Genomic DNA, 17699 nt, shown 5'->3' on the forward strand with positions numbered 1-17699 from the left:
GTCCCAAAGAGACAAGTCCAACTCCACTGAGGTCCTCAGCTCAAGTCCTCTCCGAGCCCTCCTTGTTCATCTCTCTTTTAATAGCATAGCAGTTTCCTTTTCCTAATTGAATTAGTCAAACTTCTACTTTTTCCCACTGTTTATAATCAAAGAACCCCAACTAACTCCTCATTTAAAGGCTTACTCTTCTAAAGCTGGATCTTCGGATGGTTTCCAATTAAGCATAATCTAGAATTCTGTGGTGGATATCTTTATCAATACTGTTCTGTGTCTGGTTATTTCCTTAGAAAATACACTGACTTACTTAAATGCAGATTCAGAATTTTTATTCATCTCTTGGTCAACAAGAAAATATTTTCTTAAAGAGAATATAGGTGACGTATTTTGCAAACCCTTGAAAATCTTGAATGGTTTTGTATCCTTTAACACAAAAACCACATCAAAGCTGACTATAAATATCTTAGATCATAAATGCCTCTCCTGAAAATCTTTAGACTTTGCTCCAGCCTTAGGCTTGTAGAGATTCCTTTTAGGTCTACTTTTGGGGGGACTGGGTTTTGTTGCTGTTGTGATTTTTTTCTGATGGGATTCTGCTCAGATTTTTTTCTTGATTCTTGAAATTTAAAAATGTTATCAAAAGATAAACAGGAGATAGTCCCTTTTCCTTTATTTTGCTCTAATTATCACCCTTTCCTTACACATAAATCTTCTTTCTGTGCAAGGAAAAGTTCTCCAATTGTGTTTTTTATTATTATTTCGTGAAAACTGGTCTGGCTTCTCTAGAGATTCCTATAATATCTGGCTGGGAACGTCTCCCTTGCACCTGGCCAGTCTCCTCGCTAGCAATGATGGCTGTTTATTCTGCATCTCAGGGATCCTCTCAGATAGGCTCTCCCCATCCTGCTACTATTTTGCACAATATCAGTTTCGCTCTTCGTGTCTTCTAACACAGATGTAAGTATACTGTGGATAATAGTATACTGTGACTTCTGTCCTCTCACCCATCCCCCTCTTTATAGTTCCCACCGCTACCTACCCATCTTCTGTCATCTTCTCCTCCTATTTGTAGTCATAGTCTCTCCAAGCCAAAGCCATTCAGGAAAAAAAATTCTTGTTTCTGTTCTAAGCCGTTTTCAGAGATTTTCTCTTCTCTTACCTCTCAGGATACTTCCCTCTTCTCCATCACCTGGGGCACATTTTTGACAGGCCCCATGGCAGGGTTTATTTCTATTTAATCATCCTTGAGCAACACCCAAGTGAATCTAGACCTGAGTTGGCAGAGAGGCTGTGGGTGGCTTCCACCCTCGCTGTCTGCTTTAGCACTGCTAGGAGACCCTTCTCCGAGGAGCAACTCTGGCTGGCCAGCATGGACAGGTCCTAGCCGAATGAATGCCCAGGAGTGAGCCAGCTTTCCCTAGTGCAGTGCTCCCAGACTGAGATAAACTCTCCTCTTACCCCAACTGCTTTATTATTCAGAATATAGGAGTTTCTGCCCTAATTAAATATATATGTTCTTGAAACACCTCACATGTGACAAAACTGTACTAAAAATACTAGGGCTTACAAAAAAAAAAATTAGGCTAGAACAGACTATTCAAAACTATGCCATTTTATAACCAGGGCACACATGCAAAAAAAAATGTATGCTAATGCTAGTAAAAACACGACCATGGCTTAAAAAAAAAAAAAAAAAACCCCACACTGAAAACCCTAATAAATCCAGGAGATGCAGAATTTTGCCTTAAAAAAAAAAAGTAATAGTATTTGACAGAAGGAGATAAAAGGAAAGGACATTTGCAAGTTGCAGAATCTGGAATAACACCAAATGATGGAGAAAAACATGCTTCCCAAACAGAGCAGTGGCCCAAACAAGCAAAAGGGCACCATGGGGGGGATGAACAGACACGATGAACAGTGCCACATCCCTCCAGGGTTGCCACATTTAGCTCTACTGGTGTTCTTAACATTCAAATCCTGACACTTGGTGTAGAAATCATGAATACACTGGGAAATATCAGGTCTGAACCAGCCCAACTTCTGCGTTGTACGGACAGCTTTCTCCCATATAACAGTGGCACATGAGCTAATTTGTATCACATGCTTTGTTGCAGGAAGGAATGGATATGAAATAAACTAGAATCCCAGCACACACTGCAGCTAGGATTCTGCCTGAGGACACCCCTACCAGCCAACCAGACTTTGTGTGAACTCCAAGTGCCCTCCTCATTGCCCTGTCCTCGCCAGCGTACCCAGACCCACATGCTTGGTAGACCAGCTCTCCTGACAGCTATGAAGTTCAATGCAGAGATACCCCGGGGCAAGAAGAGCAAGAAAAGCAGCCCCGGGCAGAAGAAGGAGAGTACCCAGTTTTCTCCTTGGATCGGATGATGAGTTTATAACTCAGAGGACTCACGCAGTGGGCAGAAGAGAAGGAGTTCCCCAACTACTCTCAGGTGAGCCACTGATGTGCTTACTCGGCCCAGCTCCCCTGCCCTCATCCACACCGAGTCGATGGGAGGACTCCGAGCCCATGGGAGGACTCCGAGCCCGAGGCCTTTCAGTGGACCAGAGCGGCCTTCTCAGACACCTCCAGTGAGCTGCTGGTTAGCAATGCAGCCGAACAGCTGTGTGCACAGGGACTAGACACAAAACCAGCAGCACTAGCTCTAGGATCAAGAGTTGAATCCTAGCTCAACATTTTATGAGTGGGACCTTGAGCAAGAAACCTGGTGTCTCTCTGTCCCACTTCCTAATGGGTGGGCACAAGAGCAAGTGTGGGGACAAGGGCACTGGTAAGGATTAAACGGGCTGGCATGAGAGAAGCACCCAGGTCACCGACAGCACACGTTCCAGTGTGAGCTGCTGACACTATCGTTTATTCTAAATCAAAAGCTTCTGATAAAGGCTTGTCAATTAAATATTTCCCTTGGGACAATAAGACTTCTGCTTCTGGCTTAAGACAGAATAACCACGGCCAGATTTACTCTCCCACTTGAACAGTTAAAACAGAGAACAAAATACATGACACTCCATATTCAGTCATTGGGCACCAGACAGCACAGAATGGTGACTCCTGAGAGAAGCAAACAAGATGAGTCCCACAAATGCCCCGGCTGGCTGCCTGGAGACAGTTTCCAGGCAGCAGTGCAAGGAAGAAACAGAAAGTATTGAAGAAAGAATAGCTGAAAATTTTCCACACTTAATGCAAACTATAAACCCATAGATCCAAAAGTCCCACGAACTCCAAGCACACAACACATGACGCACACAACACCAAGGCACATCATAATACAATTCCTTAAGACCAATATTAGAGATAACATCTTAAAAGCAGACTAAGAAAAAAGACACATTCATAAATACAAATGCCAGCAGATCTTTCATTGGAAAAAATGCAAGCCACTGCATACTGGAGCAACATCTCTCAAAGGATTAAAAAGATAAGAAAAAAAAGTCTAGAATTCCATATACAGTCAAAATTTCTTTCAGAAACAAAGGTGAAATAAAGGTATTTTCAAATATACAAAAGCTGAAAGCACTCATCACCAGTAGGCCCACACTACAAAACATACCAAAGAAAACCTTGAGGCAGTAGGAAAACAATACCAGAAAGAAATGCAGATGTATGCAAAAGAAGGAAGAACACCAGAAATGGAAACTATGTGGATGAATGTGAAACATTCCCCCTCATTTTTTTTTTTTGCCTGGGCAGGCACTGGGAATCAAACCCAAGTCTCCAGCATGGCAGGCGAGAACTCTGCCTGCTGAGCCACCATGGCCCACCCATATTTCCTTATTGTGAATTTCTCTAAAAGAGAATTCACTCTGTAAAGCAAAAGAAAAACAATTTAACAAGAAGCTTATAGAATATATAACTAATAAATGTGTATCAAAAATAACACAAAGCCAAGAAGGAGGTAAATGGAAGAAGATTGCAGTGAGGCTCTTATACTGCACATGAAGTGGCATAACAACTTTCAGACACTGTGTTTACTACAAACCCTAAGGCAACCATTCAAAACGAAAAAGAAAAGAAAAGAAAAACAAAGTTATAGCTGACAAAACAATAAAGGAGATATAATGGAAACATAAAAGCACATCATCCAATGAAAGCAGGAAAAGAAAAAAGAAAACAAAGAAGAGATGTGACAAATAAAAAGGAAATAATAAGACGGAAGATGTAAACCCAAACATATCAATAACCATATTAAATGGTCTAAACGATGTAATTAAAAGACAGAGATTCAGTGGCAAAATTCTTGCCTGCCATGCCGGAAACCCAGGTTTGATTTCCAGTGCCCGCTCATGACAAAAAAAAAAGGCAGAGATTGTTAGGTTTTTTTTTTAAAAAAGCAAGACCTAACTATATTTTATCTACAAGGAACTCATTTTACATAGCAAGACACAAAGAGATTACAAGTGAAAGAATGGAAAAAGATACATCATATCAATTCTACTCAAAAGAAAGTGGTATGGCTATAATAATATCAGACAAATTAAAGTTTATAGTAAAGGATACCACGAGGACTAAAGAAGGGTATTTCATAATGATAACAGGGTCGATTCATCAAAAGGACAATCCTAACATCTATGCACCTAATAACAGAGCTTCACACATAAAACAAAATTTAGAAGTATAAGGAAAAATGCATGGATCTATAATCAACAGCTAGAAATTTCAACTTTTCTCAGTTATTATTTGAATAAATAGTCAGAAAATTATTGAATTTGAACAACACCATCACCCCACTGGACTGAAATGACACAGAATTCTAAACAACAGGAAAACACATAATCTTCACATTCCTTTGAAAGACACAAGGAACATTTACCAAAATAGACCACCTTCTGCGCAATAAAACAAGTCTCAATAAATTTAAAAGGATTCAAGCCAGAGAAAATATGTTCTCTGACTAAAGTGAAACTAAATTAAAAATGAATAACAGAAAGACATCTGGAAAAACTCCAAATATTGGGAAACTAACTCTTTATGGGTCAAGGAGGATATCAAAATGGAAATCAGAAAGTATTTTAAAGACAATGCATGTAAAAACACAAAGTACTAAACTGCACAGTGCTCAGAGGGAAATTCATAGCAGTGAATGTCTATATTAGAAAAGAATGTTTCAAATCCATGATCTCAGGCTCCACCTTAGGAAACTGAAAAAAAAAAAGAGCAAATTAAACCCAAAATAAACGGAAAAAAAATAATACTAAAGAGAAAACCAATAAAACCAAAAGCTGATTCTTTGAGAATATCAATTACATCATCAGTCGGGAGCTCTGGGAAGATGGCCGAATAGAGCTCGTGTGCAGCTCCACTCCTGCTCCATGGAAAAGTTAGAGGAGGGACGGGAGGGCGAATGAGGCGGCCATTCAGGAGTGCAACTGGCCTGGGAGAGCCTTCTGCACCCCACAGGCTGGCCCTGGCTGCAGAGGCCGAGCTGAGCAGCAGAAAGCTGGAGCCTGGCGCCGAGGCGCGGAGCCCACACGAGCGCACGGACAGCAGCCGGAGACCAGGAACAACAACAAGGGGCGTTGCTTGGACGCGCTACCCTCGCCAGGGCAGCCCATGACCCACCACTCACTCCACACCCCCCCCCGCACCAGAACCGCATCACCTATCCCCCCATTCCCTGCGCTCCAAGCGCCCCCTCCCCATGAGCCCTCAGCACGCGTACTCACTCCACACCCCACCCCACGTGCTGCCCAGCCCACCTGTCCTGCACCCCTCCGGAGAACTACCTACCCCCCCCCTTCCCTGCAGGCTGGCGCCAGTGCACAAAGGCTCATGCATTTACCTCAACACCCAGGCTACCCGCGCCCGCCGGCCATGGTGTCGCACACGCTCACCTCGCGCCGCTGAGCTCTGCACATCAGTTTACGGCACTCTGAGACCTGCACATGCGCATGGGCCCCCAGTCACGTCCTTCAGCTCCCGGAACATCAGATCATGGCGCTCCCAGACCTGTGCATATGCACAGGAGCCCAATCACGCCCTTCAGCGAGCAAAGTCCTGGACCTGAGCATGCGCGCAGGCCCAACCACGTCCTTCAGCTAGCAGAAGTCCTGGACTCGTGCATGTGCACAGGACCCCAACCACGTCCTTCAGCTAGTGGAAGTCCTGGACCTGCGCATGCGCAAAGGCCCATCCACGTCCTTCAGCCAGCGGAAGTCTTGGACCCGCGAATGTGCACAGGAGCCCGACCACGCCCTTCCTCTAGCGGAAGTCCTGGACCCACACATGTGCACAGGAGCCCAACCACGTCCTTCAGCTAGCAAAGTGCTGGACCCACGCATGCGCAAAGGCCCAACCACGTCCTTCAGCTAGCAGAAGACCTGGACCCACGCATATGCACAGGAGCCTGACCACGCCCTTCACCTAGCAAAGTCCTGGACCCGTGCATGTGCACAGGACTCCAACCGCATCCTCCTTGACCCATAAAGAGTTAGTTTCCCAATATTTGGAGTTTTTCCAGATGTCTTTCTGTTATTCATTTTTAATTTAGTTTCACTTTAGTCAGAGAACATATTTTCTCTGACTTGAATCCTTTTAAATTTATTGAGACTTGTTTTATTGCGCAGAAGGTGGTCTATCTTGGTAAATGTTCCTTGTGTCTTTCAAAGGAATGTGAAGATTATCAAAATGGAAATCATTTCCATATCAAAATGGAAATCAGAAAGTATTTTAAAGACAATGCATGTAAAAACACAAAGTACTAAACTGCACAGTGCTCAGAGGGAAATTCATAGCAGTGAATGTCTATATGAGAAAAGAATGTTTCAAATCCATGATCTCAGGCTCCACCTTAGGAAACTGAAAAAAAAAAAAGAGCAAAAAAAAGAACCTGTGTGGTTCAGCTAGCAGAAGTCCTGGACCCATGCATATGCACAGGACTCCAAACGCATCCTTCAGACTAGCCGAAGTCCTGACCTGCACATGCACAAAGGCCCAACCGTGCCATTCCGATCTGGGAATGTCAGCTTATGGCAGCCCTAGAACCGCGCATGTGCATGACCTTCAGTCACACTTCCCAGCTCTGAGAAGGTGCCGACCTGTGCAGCCAGGTCATATCTGCCCCCAACAAACAAAGGCACAACACCAGCTGCTGCCACAGCTCTGCACATGCACACAAATGGCCCAACACCCTAGATCAGCGCACACCAGGGTTACACCCCCCAGACCAGAGCACCCACACAGCTACATCCTTCCTGGCCACTGGGCGCCCGTGTTCACAAGCATCAGCATAGCATCCCCAACCTGCGCCCATACCTGCCCTGAAACAAATCACTGTACTGAGTGCTCTACCCTGTGCCCTGCTCCCTGCTGTACAACCATCCTGCAAACACAAAGCCTTAGACTACTGAAAGAAATCAACTCCCAAAATAATCAAGATATTTACATATGACGAAGACAGCAGAAGATCGCTAAGCATATCACATTGCAGACAGACATAGCCCTGGCTAACGAACAAATTAAAACACCAGAGGAGACACAGCCATTGAAACAACTAACCAAAGATGTTCATATAACTATTTAATAAAATAAGTGGGATGGCAAATGATGTAAAGAAGATGAAGACAGTAGAAGAGCATAAAGAGGAATCTGAAAAATACATAGAAAAATAGCAGCTATCATAGAGATTAAAGACTCTGTTGACCAAGTAAAAAACATACCCAAGGCACACAACACCAGAGTTGAAGAGACAGAAGAAAGAATAAGTGATACAGAGAACAGGATAACTGACTTCAAAGACTCAAAACAGCAAATGGCAAAAAAAGATGGAGAAATCTGAATTGGAACTCAGGAAAATGATAGACAAAACAAAGTACACAAATACAAGGATCTCTGGTGTCCCAGCAGGAGAGCAGAGGAGTAAAGGGTTAGGAAGAGTAGTTGAGCATATAATGGGGGAAAACTTCCCAACCCTCATAAAGGACATAAATATACAAGTCAAAAAAGCCCAACAAACTCCAAACAGGATAAATCCAAATAGGCCTTCCCCAAGGCACATACTAATCAGTCTATCAAATGTTGAAGAGAAATAGAAAATTCTGAAAGTGGCAAGAGAAAAGCAATCTTCTAAATACAAAGGAAACCACACAACACTGAGTTCAGACTACACAACTAGCACCATGGAGGCAAGAAGGTAGTGGTATGATTAAGATCCTGAAGGAGAAAGACTTCCAGCCAAGAATTCTGTACTCAGCCAAACTGTCCTTCAAAACTGAGGGTGAGATTAAAGTTTTCACAGGCAAATAAATCCTGAAAGCATATGTCAACAAGAGACCAATCCTGCAAAAAATGCTAAAAGAAGTTCTGCCGGCTGGAAAAAAAAAAGACAGGAGAGGGAGGTCTGGAGGAGGGCACAGAATTGAAGGGTACCAGTAGTGGTAATGGTAATTTAAAGGATAAGGACTAAACTTACCAATTAAAAGATACAGATTGGCAGAATGGATTAAGAAATTAAAACCAGCTATATGCTGCTTACAAGAGACTCATCTTAGACACAAGAATACAAATAAATTGAAAGTGAAAGGATGGAAAGGTTTTCAATGAAAGTTGTAACCAAAAGAAAGCAGGCGTATCCACAATAATACTGGAAAAAAATAGACTTTAAATATAAAGACATCATAAGAGACAAAGAAGGACACTATATACTAATTAAAGGGTCAATTCACCAAAAAGATATATCAATCATATATTTTTCTACTCCCAATCAAGGAGCTCCAAAGTACATGAGACAGACGGTAGCAAAACTGAAAGTAGTAATAGATGTTTCAACAATAATAGTAGAAGACTTCAATACACCTATCTCCCCTAAGATAGAACAATCAGAAAAAGATCAACAAGGAAATAGAGAAGTTAAATAACTTGACAAGTGAATTAGACTTAACAGATGAATATAGGTCATTGTACCCCCAAACACAAGGATGTACTTCTCTAGTGTTCATGGAACATTTTCCAGGATAGATCATATACTGGGGCACAAAACAGGTCTTTATAAATTTAAAATCATTGAAATTATTCAAAGCACTTTCTCTGATCACAATGGGATGAAGCTGGATCTCAATAACCAACAAAAAACAAGAACTTTCACAAATATATAGAGATTAAATAACATACTCATAAACAACTACTGGGTCAAAGAAGAAATTGTTAGAAAAATCAGTAGCTATCTGGAGACGTATGAAAATGAGAATACAACGTATCAGAACTTATGAGATGCAGCAAAGACTGTGCTGAGAGGGAAATTTATTGCCCTAAATGCCTATATTAAAAAACAAGAGCAAAAATTGAGGATTTAACAGCACACCTGGATGAACATGAGAAAAAACAGCAAACTAACCACAAAGCAAATAGAAAAAGAGAAATAACAAAGATTAACACAGAGATAAATGAATGGGAGAACAAAAAAACAGAAAGAATCAATAAAGCCAAAAGTTGGTTCTTTGAGAAAATCAATAAAATTGATGTGCCACTAGCAAGACTGACAAAGAAAACAGGAAAGAAGATGCAAATAAACAAAATCAGAAACGAGAAGGGTGCATAACCACTGACCCTAAAGAAATAAAAGAAATCATAAGAGGATACTATGAACAACTATATGCCGACAAACTAAACAACTTGGACAAATTCCTGGAAACACACAAACAAGCTACACCAACTCAAAAAGCAACAGAAAATCTCAACAAACCAATCGCAAGTAAAGAGATTCAATCAGACATCAAAAATCTTCCTACAAAGAAAAGTCCAGGGCCAGACGGCTTCACAGGGGAATTATATCAAACATTCCAAAAAGAACTAACACTAATCCTGCTCAAACTTTTCCAAAAATTGAGGAAAAAGGAACTCTACCTAATTCATTTTATGAAGCTGGTATCTTTTTAATATCAAAACCGGGTAAAGATGCTGTAAGAAAGGGAAACTACAGGCCAATCTCCCTAATGAACATAGATGCAAAAATTCTCAACAAAATATTAGCAAATCAAATCTAACAACACATAAGAGAATTATATACCATGACCAAGTGAGGTTTATACCAGGAATGCAAGGACGGTTCAACACAAGAAAATCAATTAATGTAATACAGCACATTAACAAATTGAAAGGAAAAAAAGCACATGATCATCTCAATTGATGCTGAAAAAGTATTCAACAAAATTCAACATCCTTTTCTGATCAAAACACTCCAAATGATAGGAATCAATAGTAACTACCTCAATATGATAAATGGAATATATGAAAAACCGATAGCCAGCATTGCACTCAATGGAGAGAGACTAAAAGCTAAGATCGGGAACGAGACAAGGATGCCCACTATCACTACTATTATTCAACATTGTGCTACAAGTTCTAGCTAGAGCAATCAGGCAGGACAAAGAAATAAAAGGCATCTAAATTTGAAAGGAAGAAGTAAAACTCTCATTACTTGCAAATGACTTGATATTACATTTGGAAGATCCTGGGAAATCTACAGCAAAGTTTCTTGAGCTAGTAAAAAAATTCAGCAAGGTGGCAGGATATAAAATTAATGTGCAAAAATCAGTAACTTTCTACACACAAGCAACGAGAAAGCTAAGGAGTCAGTTCAGGAAAAAATTCCATTCAAAATAGCAACTAAAAGAATCAAGTACTTAGGAATGAACTTAACTAGGGATATAAAGGACTTGTACACAGAAAAACTATATAACACTGCCAAAAGAAATCAAAGGAGATCTAAATGGTGGAAAGACATTCCCTACTCATGGATAGGAAGGCTAAATATAGCTAGATATAGATGTCAATTCTCCCCAAATTGATCTACAGATTCAACACAGTATCCAACAACCTACTTTGAAGACTTGGAAAAGCTAAGTACCAAATTCATCTGGAAGGGAAAGAAACCCCAAATAGCTAAAAGCATCCTAAAAAAAAAGAATAATGATGTGGGAGGATTAACACTCCCTGACTTTAAAACCTGTTATAAAGCCACAGTGGTCAAACCAGAGTGGTACTGGCACAAAGGCAGGAGCACTGACCAATGGAATCAAATCAAGAATGCAGAAATAGACCACCAAATCTATGGTCTATTGAATTTGGGGGTGGGGGGGGTGGGCATGGACAGGCACTGGGAATTGAACCCAGGTCTCCAGCATGGCAGGTAAGAATTTTGCCGCTGAGTCACCATTGCACCACCCTGGTCAACTGATTTTTGTCAAGGTCCCCAAGTCCACTGAACTGGGACAAAATAATTGGGCATGGAAGAACTAGATATCAAGTCAAAAGAATGAAAAAGGACCCCTGTCTCCTGTCTTACACCCTACACAAAATTTAACTCAAAGTGGATTAAACACCTAAATATAAGAACAAGCACCAAAAGCTTCTGGAATAAAATGTAGGGAAACATCTTCAAGACCTAGTAATAGGAGGTAGGTTCCTAAACTTTACACCCAAAGCAAAAGCAACAAAAGAAAAAAATAGAAAAATGGGAACTCCTCAAAATCAATGACAAAAAGGTGATGAGGCAGCCAACTCAATGGGAGATAATATTTGGAAATAAAATCAAAGATTTGATTTCCTGTATATGCAAAGAAATCATACAACTCAAAAACGAACAGGCAACCCAATTATAAAATGGGCTAAAGATATGAATAGACATTTTTCTGAAGAGCAAATACAGATGGCTCAAAAGAACATGAAGATATGCTTATTTTCACTGGCTATCAGGGAAATGCAAATCAAGACTACAATGAGATGCCACCTCACACCTATAAGAATGGCTGCTATTAAACAAACAGGAAACTACAAATTTTGGAGACGATGTGGAGAAACTGGGACACTTAGGCACTGCTGGTGGGAATATATAATGGTGCAGCCACTATGGAAGACTGTTTGGCGGTTCCTTAGGAAACTACATATTGAGTTGCCCTATGACCCAGCAATAGCACTACTTGTTATATACCCAGAAGAATTGAAAGCAATGACACAAATAGATATTTACACACCGATGTTCACAGCAGCACTATTCACAATCACCAAAAGATGGAAACAAACCAAATGCCCTTCAACAGATGAGTGGATCAACAAAATGCAGTATATACATACAATGGAATATTATGCAGCAGTAAGACGAAATGACGTCCTGAAGTACATGACAAGATAGATGAGTCTTGAGGACATAAAGCTGAGTGAAAAAAGTCAGACACAAAAGGATAGATACTATATGATTCCATTTTTATGACCAGCATAAAGGTATAATCAAAGGCTTATAATACAGAATATAGGGGACTCAGAGATACAAAGAAGCTAAAGATGGGTGAACGGTTTAGCTAATGAGGTTGAACTCCAATGTAAGGAAATAGATAAAAGTGAAGGTGGTTCTCCAGTGGGTCTGTAAGTAATATTACCATATTGAATATGAACAAGATTGAAAGGGGTTGTACATATCCCACTGATTAACAGTAGAAATATGAATTAGTTCTCGCAAGAATTACTTCAGATATGATTCATGTACAAAGAGTGTTCAAGTCCAGGATACAGGGGAAAACTGCTATTGCATGCTATGGGATATACTCAAAAGGAAAACATCAGCACTACCACAGCAAAAACAGATGTAAATAATAGGGGGAAGTGAAAACCTTGTGTCTGATGCTTCTTTTATCTACCTTATGGACAGACGAGTAAAACATATGTATTAAAAATAAATACATAATAGGAGGAACAAATGTCAAAATAAATTTAGTAGATTGAAATGCTAGTGATCAATGAGTAGGGGGAGTCAAGGGTACTGTATGTATGAATTTTTTTCTGTTTTTTTTATTTCTTTTTCTGAATTAATGCAAATGTTAAGAAATGATCATGTTGATGAATATACAACTATGTGATGAAAAAAGAATTTTCATATTGTATGTTGATTGGTTTTATTAATAAAAATTTTTTTTTAATCTAAAAAAAAAATAATGGGAGTAAGGACAAGAGTTAGAGGAGGTTTAGATTTCCTATTTGGGGAGGGTGTATTTATTGGTTTTCTTTCTCTTGGGAACAATGAAATTATTTAAAATTGAAAAGTTGATGGACTGTGGACTTTGGGCCTGTTCTAGTTTGTTAGCTGCCGGAATGCGACACACCAGAGACGGATTGGCTTTTAATAAAAGGGGATTTATTTTGTTGGTTCTTCAGAGGAAAGGCAGTTAACTTTCCACTGAGGTTCTTTCTTACGTGGAAGGCACAGGATGGTCTCTGCTGGTCTTCTCTCCAGGCCCCTGGGTTCCAACAACTTACCCTGGGGTGACTTCTTTCTGCATCTCCAAGGGCCTGGGCTGAGCTGCGAGTGCTGAGATGAGGAATGCCGAGCTGCTTAAACTGTGCTACATTGCGCTCTCTCATTTAAGCACCAGCCAATTAAGTCAAACGTCACTCATTGCAGCAGACACGCCTCCTAGCCCACTGCAGATATAATTAGCAACAGATGAGATTCACCTACCATTGGCTCATGTCCACAGCAACAGAACTAGGTGCCTTCACCTGGCCAAGTTGACAACTGAATCTAACTACCACAGGGCCCTATACGTGATGCCTGATGAATGCAGGTAGCTGACGGCTGCACTAATGAGAGGTAGACTGGTGAACAATGATATATATTTATTTATGAAGGTTGTGCTGCTACAAAAAGGAACAAAGTCGTGAGGCATGCAACGATGTGAATGAACATGCAGGACATTTGGTGAGGCAAAATAAGCCAGCAACAAAATAACAAGAATGGTATGGTCACCTTTAGAAAATGCTTAAAAGGAAACAGGGGCCTAAACTGCAAACTTTTAGAGCAGACACATTAAGTCCAGAGTGCTGATTATTATTTCTGGATTTTGAGAGGGCTGTTATATATATATATATATTTAAAAATTTAGAGATAAGAACAAAACCAATCAGGTTGGCATTAAAGTAATTCAGAACACAGGGGTAAAGAAGACAATGTCTATATTTTAGAACCATACATACTCTTTGAGACCAAAGGAAGAAATGTTTATTTGGTCTGGAACTAAAATTTTCTGTAGTGCAAAATCTAACTCAACCTATCTGTAGAGCTTATTTGAATAACTGAAACACAGGGAGCCCAGAAAGAGAGGTCACTTTAATCCTGTATAGATTATTGTAATACCTGCATACATCCTAGAATATATTAAGCAGATAATCAAAAAGTATTGGCAAAGTCCCCTGAGGAAAGGGAAAAAAATATGGAACTATTAAACCTTACCATCAGGGAATTCCCTGATACTCTGTCAAACCTGAGGGACACCCAAATCAATAGGCCACGCCCTTGATCATGAGGCTTACTCCTGTGGTGCTTATTTGGTAGCAGAGAAGCTTAGACTACCTGTAGGCATGCCAAAGAGTTACTTCTGGAGGACCTCTGTTGTTGCTCAGATGTGGCCTCAGTCTTTCTAAGCCCAACTCTGCAAGTGAAATCATTGCCCTCTCTCCCACGTGGGACATGACATCCAGGGGTGAAAGTCTCCCTGGTGACTTGGGAGACGACTACCAGGGATGAATCCAGCCCTGGCCCCATGGGATCAATAATTCCATCCTGACCAAGGGGGAAAAGAAGTGTAATTAATAAGGCAACAGTGGCAGAGAGAGTTCAAATAGAGTTGAGAGGCTACTCTGGAGGTTGCTCTTACACAAGCTTCAGGTGGACCTTGCTACCTATCATAACCTGCCAACCCCCAACCAGGACCATTCCAGCCGATCCTAAAGAACACCTAGGGCAATATGTAAGATTCCACAAGGGTTCCATGCACTAGAGTAACTTTCCAGAAACCTACAACCTCCAGATGGGTCCCTGGTCCAGATAAGTCCTGAAACCTAGAGGACCCAGCCTCTCCAGAACATCAGATAGTTTCATCTCCCTACCCCATATTAGTGACAGACCCTACCAATATGAAAAATTTAGCATGGCCATAGCCCAAACACCCATAAAGAGAGGGACAGAAAGATCAAAGGTGATGGTGGAATTATACAGTGAAGACAGGATTTAACAAATGAATATGAATGCTGAACCATTAAACTGATATCTCTTTAAGTCTCCAGTACCTTGGAGCAGCTAGAAGTGAAACCTAAAATTGTGGAGTAGTAACCCATGTCAAACTCTGAAATACGTTCTACAACTAATTGTGGTGCTGTGCTTTGAAATTTATTGCTTTTTTGTATATACACAAAAAAAGAAGGAAAAAAGGTCAATTGTGATAATAAAATATTTAAGCCCTCTAGCCTCCTATATTCTGGAGCAGCTAGAAGGAATAAAATCTGAGAGGATCTTATGGTAGCCCATGACAAACTCTGGAATCTGTCCTGTAACTACTTGTTGAAGAGTTCTTTGAAAACTATTGTGTTTTCTTTCTTTGCTTTGTATATATGTTGTACTATACAATAAAAAAAGTTTAAAAAATATCGATAGTCGGACCAATCAGGAAAGAGAAAGAACTGAGAGAAGGAGAGAGGGGGGAGAGGGAATACACACTCTCAAGAATCAAGAGGGGATTAACCACTGACCACAAAAATATTAAAAGGATAAAATGGAATACCAGCAACAACTTTATGCTAATAAATCTGACAATTTAGATGAGATGAACAGCCTTGAAAGCCCAACTACCAAAGCTGGCTCAGGAAGAAAGAGAGACCACAACTAGTACCCAGTGCTTTGGGATTTTCATGGTTACTGGATTTGCGGGTGGGTCCTGGCAGCAATGACCAGCATCCTAGTATCTGCTTAAGCTTGTCTTCCCAATTTCCCTTCTTCCTTTCACATTTATTTGTTAGAATCCCATTGCACGGAAGAGTTGTCACTTCTCCGACTTTCTATTTAATCAATTATTTATATCAGTATGGACAACCTCGATTTTTACTTTATTTTCTGGGTTCTAAATCCAATACTTTTTTCCAGGAAGCCCTGGTTCCTTTCATGGAGGAAGGTATTTCCTATGTGTATGGGTTTTGCAGTGGGTGAAGGTATTTCTTATGTGTATGGGTTGGAGGAAAGTCGGGGAGTGAGCCTGGAGGAAAGGCTTGTGCAGAGTTTGAGAGAGAGACTGACACCAGGCCAGTCTCTGGCACTAGATCTACTCGGTATTGTTGTATCTGTCGTGGCCTCTCGGCACACCTTATGTACATGCACCAACACACACAAAACTATAAATGTGTGTCAATTTATCTATCCACTTATGTTTCTAAAATTTTGATTTTATACTATCTCAGATTCCCATCTAACATCACAGCGTTCAGTTTAGTCTCCCTCTTCAATTATTTTTACTGTCTTTCTCCAACAGTGAGAAACCCGGTTCTCAGTATCTACAACATACCTGTTTGTTCAATGCTAGTAGAAACAAGTAATTTCAAAATTCCTGACCCATACACATAAGAAATACTTTAACCCACTACATTATAGCATTTATGTTCAATTCTTTTCGACTCCCGCTTTACGGTACATAGTCAAGATCCTACTTTCCAGAGTTACTTAAGCTAGTCCTTTTCCTTCCCAGTCCCTTCATGTGGCTGAGCAATGCATTTGTACCGAGTTAGGTTCACTGGGTGGTATTTGTATATCATTTCATGTTCCCCTATATCCTGGTTGGTTCTATTTGTTGATTGGGAATATATGAAGACTAAGAAATAAAAAAAATTTAAGAGGGGAAAAATTATATTTCCCATTTAAATTTGAGATTTTCCAGAGTTTTTATGTGATTTTTTTCTCTTGCTTAAAAAAAAAAAAAAAGGACTTGCTTTATGGAAATTTTCAAACATATAAAAAGTAAATGAATTGTATATCCACATAATCCAGTTTCAACCATTATCAATATTCTGCTATTCTTGACTATATCCTTTCATAGATTCTGAAATACCCCAAAATTAACTGCACAATATTGAAAATGGATACACTCGTGTGATACCATAATGGTAATTTTTTCTTACTTTTAAATATATTGTCAAGCTATGAGAAATATCTTTGATTTAATTTAGTCAGAAACTTGTTCTGTTCTAAGCAAGAAGGATTTTCAGAATATCATGTCCTACATACTGCGGGGAAGGTGGAAGCCCACTGAAGTTTTGAGCAGTATAGAGAATTAGGGGCAGGGCAGAATTTGGAACAACTCAAAATGACAGTAGCAACATGGGTACTGCCTCCCACCCTCTGTGGGGCCCCTCTCCAGAGCTGGGGGCTGGGGTGGGGGTCCAGGCCAACAAGGATGTGTTTGAGGAAAACATCCCTTTTCACTTGTCCCATGCCCAGTCTCTGAGGCTCCTTCATGGCCATCGATGGGCTCCCCTGACAGCCCAGAGATGGTAAATCTTTAGGGCAAATTTTCTTTCATCCTGAAAGAAATTCCATGGGAGCTGGGATTTAGAGAAACAGAAGACAAAACAATCTGGAAGATGGCTGACCTGGAACCAGGAGGCTCAAGAAATGAGAACACTAGAACTCTACAAAAACAAAACCTGAGTTTCACCTCCTGTGAGTCCTTCTCTTAAGAAGTGGGGGGGGGGGGGGGGGGGCAAGGGTAGTTCAGTGGTAGAATTCTCATCTGCCATGTGAGAGACCCGGGTTCGATTCCTGGCCCATGCACACCCCCAAAAAATTCAACAAATGGTACAATCATGGGATAGTCTCATGGAAAAAAGAATGAAATGTGACCCCCACCATACAGCATACAAAAAAAAAGCA

The 17699-nt window shown here is 40.6% G+C and overlaps 1 protein-coding gene across 10 annotated transcripts in view; it reads right to left on the reverse strand.

Annotated features, from left to right (window-relative positions):
* HDAC4 (histone deacetylase 4) overlaps positions 1 to 17699 on the reverse strand; it is a 410616-nt gene that overhangs the window by 346340 nt on the left and 46577 nt on the right. Inside the window, exon 1 of one of the 10 annotated variants that reach the window (XM_077155609.1) lies at positions 5854 to 6361. The exons of 8 other annotated variants lie outside the window; for them this stretch is intronic. The gene's annotated coding sequence lies outside the window, so the exon portion shown is untranslated. Of the gene's footprint in view, positions 1 to 5801; positions 6362 to 17699 lie in introns of those variants that run through there. One more of the 10 variants, XM_077155608.1, reaches the window with a different exon arrangement.

Source organism: Tamandua tetradactyla, chromosome 3 (genome assembly GCF_023851605.1).
Source record: "Tamandua tetradactyla isolate mTamTet1 chromosome 3, mTamTet1.pri, whole genome shotgun sequence".
Classification (NCBI taxonomy): domain Eukaryota; kingdom Metazoa; phylum Chordata; class Mammalia; order Pilosa; family Myrmecophagidae; genus Tamandua; species Tamandua tetradactyla.